At 38.2% G+C, this 6,694-nt stretch overlaps 1 long non-coding RNA gene across 1 annotated transcript in view; it reads right to left on the bottom strand.

Moving 5' to 3' along the window:
• Positions 1 to 309: 309 nt before the first annotated feature.
• Positions 310 to 6,694, bottom strand: part of LOC145430855 (uncharacterized) — a 7,224-nt gene continuing 839 nt past the window's right edge. Inside the window, exons 2-3 of the long non-coding RNA XR_013911171.1 lie at positions 617 to 706; positions 310 to 529 (exon numbers count right to left, since the gene is read on the bottom strand). This is a non-coding gene — a long non-coding RNA (uncharacterized LOC145430855). The remainder of the gene's footprint in view (positions 530 to 616; positions 707 to 6,694) is intronic.

The following is a 6,694-nucleotide window of genomic DNA, read 5'->3' as shown; positions in this document are numbered from 1 at the left end:
TCAGTTTGCTGTCTTTGCGAAAATAATGATACAAAAGCTTTGAAAAAACTTAAGGTTGCAATGCCTCACTATGAACATTTCGGACAATGAAAAACCCATAATAATTATATCTTTAATTTTGTCTTTATGCCTTAAAGACACAATGCTTTGATCAAAGCTGCTTAATTTTCCAAATTAATAATGCTTTTGCTACGTATACTTTGTGTTGGTTTTATTGACTGTGCCTTCAAATCTAAAGAGAAAGAGGCTTTCTGTTTTTTCATGTCATGGATGTTGTTGAATGCTGCTTCAGCCTGACACACTATTAAATCATTGTGACTAGACAGCCGTTTAATTAGAGTCATTATAGACATCTGATTGTATCTTCATGACCATAACACTGTTTTCAAACAACTGATTTTTTACAGAGTAGTTCAAACAGATTTTCTCATGTAAGATAAGATAAAAGATGAGATAAAACTTTATTAATCCCTCGGGTGGGTTCCTCTGGGAAATTCGGTATGCGTTTCGCTGTCTTTACGTTGTTGCTCTGAGGAATTGAATCCAGAAGATATGATCATCAGTAGAGATAACATAAACAAAATGAACTGCAAAGTGAAGGGAGAACGTCATTTACCTCTTCTGCTTTTATACAGGATGAAGCCTACTGCTTCTTCTGTAACCACAATAGGTCTAATCACCCCTCCTAAAATAGCTCCGGAATATCCTGAAACACAAAGAAACAGAGTCAGTTTTAATGTCTTTTGGCTCAAACCTCATCACAACTCTGAACTGGATCTTTTTTTTTTTGTCAAAATGATTATATAATTTCTTGATTTATAAAGCTTTTATATAATTTGCTTTATGGCTTTATTGGAAGAGGTTTGACGTCAAACACATAAACAAACTTAAAATGGAGATGGAAGACCAAGTAAAATGAATTTTGAAAGATGTCAATGGTTACTTGCTGAACTATGAAATCAAGCAGGTTTTCTGTTGCATACTGTGGAGTAAACGTCATATAATATTGGCTTCTGCCTACATAATTAAACAGGTACGGAGGTTCAGACTCAAGCTGCCTCTCCTTTACTTGTCTTTAAGATGGCACACAGACCAAATCCAGCACTTTTCAATCTTTTATTCTTTCCTGTTTGTCACTTTTGCTTCTTAATAACCTGGCATTAAACAGCTGCACTTAACCTGAAAGCTAACATGTTAGCTAACATTAAATGGCACCACATTGATGCTGAAATCAGACAATTAAGAAAGTATGTGATTGAGTGTAACAAGAGGTGCTTATATTTTAGAAATGTTTACTAGATAATATGTACTAGGAAAAAATGGGAAAAATATGTATTCTTTTGGTTTAATTCAATGTTTAGCATTACAGCAGCTTTCATATTAAGATAGTAATCAGTTCCATTGTCTTTTTTGACTCAATGACAGTAGTTAAAACAACCTTAAACAAAATAAACTAATTAATTTTATTTATTAAATGGGTAGTTACTTTTTCTAAAAGTTTTTGTCGTCTCTTCAGCATCACTAACTTCACATGTGTAAATTCCCTCCTGAAAACTTCTGCTTCCATTTCTCTGAGATTGTGTTGTTGGTCAGAGTCCTATTCAGGATGACCTGATTATGGTTGAATCTCTACATGAGTTGAATGTTTGAGGGACTGCATGAGATTGTGTTGTCATACTCATGCACATTTTCAGAAGCTGAAATATTACTCCAAAAACACAAAATTTCCAGCAGGTGATCTAGCAGATTTTTAGTGTCTTTTCTGTCTCTCTCTCTTCCCCTCTGTTTTTCTTTCCCTCTCCTTTTGTTGAGCCTCTTCCTGGCTTCTCTTTTCTTTGTCTTTCTCTGTCCTCTCCCGCAGTCCTGTCTGTTTCGACTGTAATAACTTATTACAAGTAAAATAAATAAATAATAAAGATTGAAAAAACTATGACAATCAAGTTGCCCAGTATGGCAAAAGCCATAATGATCCATTTGGGAAGATAAATCTGTTGGGCAGTTTTCTTGGCCTTCAGACAATAATTCTTGTTGGAGCTATTTGTTCTTATTTTTTTTATTATTTTGAAATTAGTTAAAGTTTGTTGTTAGTTTACTTATATTTGGGGTTTATTTACAAGTTTATTTGTAGGTTAATATTTGTTTCAATGTTTTGTTTGTTTGATGTTACCTTGTTAAATTAGTCAGTAAGAGCTGTAGGGCCATTTTGTTTCTATAAATAAAGAGACTGGTATAGGACCAGCACGCACTGCGGTGGGCCTATGGTTTTTTACCAGAGCAGGAGAAGTAGCAGGAAGTAACAAAAATGGATCTTGTTATTGCCAAACTGGATAAAATAAACCATAAAAACGCAACTTTCAAGTCTGGACAGTGGACTTCTTTTGCCTGCGTACGAAATATTATCTCAGTGCAGCAGGGGCTTGTGGACTTTTAATTGTGGGATGTTCGGTTTGTCAAACAAAAGGAATTGCCACTAGAAAAAGTAAAAAACCTGCCCGTGGACAAAGGAATAATCCTTCATTAATGGATATGTTGGATATATGGATTTCAAGGATCACCGTCGAACTCGAATAAAAGTTACTGGATCGTCTGTAAGTACTCCAGACGGATTTGATGTTGAAGCCTGGATCAACATGTCACTCGTTCATCAAAGCTGGTGAGTGATGATATTGTTTAAGCCTTAAAGGAAAACGGTGAAGCTATTGGAGTTTAAAGACATTATTTCACTACAAAGACTGATGAACTGAGTTTTGATGTACTAAATTGGTGCATAATTGGATCGCTAATTGAAACATGCCAACGCCCTCTGTGGAAATTGTTGTTCACTGCAATCAGCAGGTAAATGGATGTCGTGTTTGCGCTTTATGCTATGGATTCTCAGTGTGCTGTGCATCTTTATAATGTTTGAAATAATCCAAGAGGACAATAAAAATGTCGGATATTAAGAGTAAACAAGAGGATGACACTGAGATGCAAGCAGAGAAAAGAAGCATCAAATTTACGCCAAAAGGTTTGGATTTGTATATAAAGACATGCCAAGAAAAGCGGAGTTCAATGTGTAAGCAAGCATCTAAGTACATGGGGAAAACTTCCGCTTTAATGACCTCATATGAGAGCGTTAAGGAAGTGTCTTCTGAATTTGGGAAGTTTATTAAATGCTATCAAGATGCAAACGCTTTGCAAGAATCCTTTTTAAGTTTGCCACTGCCAGAAGATGAAGTGACAAGGCAAAGCACACATTTTCAGTCGAAGGTGACAGCATTCTCTGTTTTTATGGACAAAGTAAAGGTTTGGTTGCAGGAGGCGGGCGAGCCGTATACTGAACAAAGCAATACTGCTCTTAATGATCAAGCTGTTGAAAGTTTGGATGAAATAAATCCTGAAGACAGTGTCTCTAATATCTCAAGTGTAAAGCCACCTTTGAAAACATTGTCACAGCAAAGTCGAATTTCATCAACATCTTCCGCATGCATTAAAGCTGCGGCTGACAAGGCAGCGCTCATGGAGCGACTCGCTGCATTAAAGAAAAACATTCTATTGAAGCGCAAGAGGAAAAACTGAGAAAAGAAAAGGAGAAATTATCCTTGGAAACAGAGTTGGCAGCAACTAAGGCAAAGCTTCGTGTCTTAAAAATAAACTCAGTTTGTAGCTCTGAGCGTTCTGATGGAATGAACTCTTATTTTGAAAGAGGGCACGTACAAGAAGCGCCTTGTGCTGATACATTTGTTCCGGCAGAAAGAGATTACTCTGGTATAAATTCTGCATCTGAATCACCAGTAATCATACCTAGACAAAGTCGAAACCAACATCAGGTGGATGAGATGATGGTAAAAGTTGATGCTTCAGCTCAAGTGACGCAGCAAACACAGCCTCAGTCTCCTACTTTGACTGAGAATTGCACGAAGGAGATTGTCAATATTATGCAAAAACAAAATGACATCACTACTTTGCTTGTAAAACAAAACATATCTTCTGTCCTCCCAGCCAGAAACATCCCTGTTTGATGGAGACCCTTTACAGTATACAGATCATTTATGAATGCCTTTGAAAATGGAGTGGAAGCTAAAACTGATAACTGGAGCGACTGTTTGCATATTTTAGAGCAATTCACTAGGGGGCAGCCTAAAGACTTGGTGCATAGTTGTCAGCATTTACCTCCTGAGCAGGGCTATTCCACAGCCAAATATCTTATGAAGAACATTTTGGGAACGAAAATAAAATTGCCTCTGCATATATGGAGAGGATTGTGAGTTGGGCACCTATTAAAAGTGAGGATGTGAAAGGTCTTCAGTCATTCTCTCTTTTTCTTAAAGGATGTTCGAATCTAACACAGCAAGTTGTTTATATGAAGGAGTTGGGTTTGCCCTCAAATATGAGAATGGTTGTTATGAAGCTTCCATACAAATTGAGGGAAAAATGGAGAGTTGTTGCCTATGAACTGCAGGAACAAAATGGTCACAGAGCAGTGTTCACTGATCTGGTTGCCTTCATAATAAAACAGGTGAAAGTAGCATCAGATCCAGTGTTTGGCAACATCCAAGACTCACAATCTGGAAGCAGCTTTAAAGTTTCAAGTTCCACCAAGCAAAGAAAAAAGGGAAGTAGTTTTGCCACTAATGTCAGTACAGTGCCAGGAGTCAAAACTCAATCAACTGTTCACAAATTCCACTGTTCTGCATAGTTGTTTGTTTTGTTCACACAGCAATCATTTACTAGAGAATTGTAAGCAGTTTAAAGCTAAAATGCATCGGGATAGGTTGACTTTTATCAAGGAAAGGGGAATTTGTTTTGGTTGTTTAAAAGTTGGTCACACAAGCAAAGACTGTAGGAGTCGTTCGGATTGCAAAGTGTGTCACCAAAAGCACCCAGGGGTTCTTCAAATAGAGCGAAAAGATCCAGGAGTACCCTCAGAACAAACTCAACATATGACAAGCTCTGATGTCCACTTTTCAACTGCAACCACTCAGACATGTGGGCATATTGGGGCCGGTCATGAAGTTAATGTAGTTTTTCCTATAGTTCCAGTTGAAGTTAAGAGCCAAAAGAGCAATAAAATTGTGCAAACCTATGCGTTTTTGGATCCTGGAAGTTCAGGTACATTCTGTACAGAAACCCTGGCAAAAAGACTGAATCTTAAAGGTAAAAAGACCAATATCCTTTTGAGAACAATGAGTCAAAATAGGATTGTTAGTGCACAAGTTCTGTCTGGTTTGGAAGCAAATGATTTCATGGCGTTGCCAGATGTTTTGACTCAAAAGACCATGTCAATTTCTACAGTCAATATTCCCCAGCAAGGCGACATCGATCAGTGGCCTCATCTTAAACCTGTTAAACTTCACAACATTGATGCAGAGGTGGAGCTACTGATAGGCACTGATGCTTCCAATGTTTTAGAGCCATGGAAGGTGATAAACAGTGTGGAGGGTGGACCTTATGCTGCAAAAACAAAAGTTGGCTGGGTCATAAATGGTCCCCTGCGCACTGGAAGTAACAGTGGAAATAAAAACAACTGCACTGCTGTAACAGCCAATAGGATTTCTTTTGAGCGTCTTGAAGAAATGTTGATTAAACAGTACAATCGTGATTTTAATGAAAGATCCTCAGAGGAGCAGACTGAAATGTCCAGAGAGGATATGTGTTTCATGGATATTGTTAGTAGTTCAATAAAACTTATTGGAAATCATTATCACATTGATTTGCCTTTCAGGAGAGAAGGTCCCAGCTTGCCAAATAACCTCTGTGTCGCGGAGCAGCGTCTCCAGAGTCTCAGGTGGAGATTTGAAAAGGATGCTCATTATAAGGATGAATACACTGAATGTGTAAACAACATGCTTGAACAAGGATATGCCAAGCTTGTGTCTGCAGATGAGTTGCACAAAGATGATGGAAAGCAGATCAACTTCCAGTTGAGAGAGCACTGGGTTTACAGTGGTGCATAGAAACAGACAAGTTCCAGTTCAGAACCTCCCTGCAGGACCGTCCAACAACCAGAAGGGGCATTTTGTCTGTGGTCAGCTCACTGTATGATCCTTTGGGAATCTTGTCTCCCTTCAGTATGCCAGCTAAACTGTTGCTACAAGAGCTTTGCCAAGAAAATTTGAAGTGGGGTGAAGTTATTCCCCACTCTCTTTCCCAGCGGTGGCGTGATTGGCTGGAGGATCTCCAGCTGATTTCAAAGTTCAAAGTGGAATGTTGCATTAAACCAAGTTGCTTTGGAAGACCAAATAAGGCACAACTTCATAATTTTTCTGATGCAAGTCAAGATGGTTATGGAACAGTGTCATATTTAAAGTTGGAAAAGAATAACATCACGCATGTTGCTTTTATCCTGGGAAAGGCTAGAGTTGCTCCTCTCAAGCAAACTACAATTCCCAGGCTGGAATTGACGGCTGCAGTTCTTGCAGTTCGAGTGAATATGCTGAGTGAACGACTCAGAGGGATTGGTGTTTCCTCCAGATTATACAAGAGATCTTGTGCTTTTTAGGCAGGAGTGTATAGCACTACACTATTTTTTTTGTTTTTTGTTTTCAAATTGATTACATTGTAATGTGAAAAAGTTACTTGTGACAATGTTCCTCCGTGATGGAGTCCAAAGAAAGCAATCTGCAATTTATTTGTCTGTTAAGATTGTGTGTAATGTACAGTCACATTGCATCTATTACACATATGCTACAGGGTATTGGCAAACCGTGCCTTT

The sequence above is a fragment of the Astatotilapia calliptera genome, chromosome 9 (genome assembly GCF_964374335.1).
Source record: "Astatotilapia calliptera chromosome 9, fAstCal68.1, whole genome shotgun sequence".
Lineage (NCBI taxonomy): Eukaryota > Metazoa > Chordata > Actinopteri > Cichliformes > Cichlidae > Astatotilapia > Astatotilapia calliptera.
Note: the sequence above shows the minus strand (reverse complement) of the source record. Positions and strands in the feature narration are given on the sequence as shown.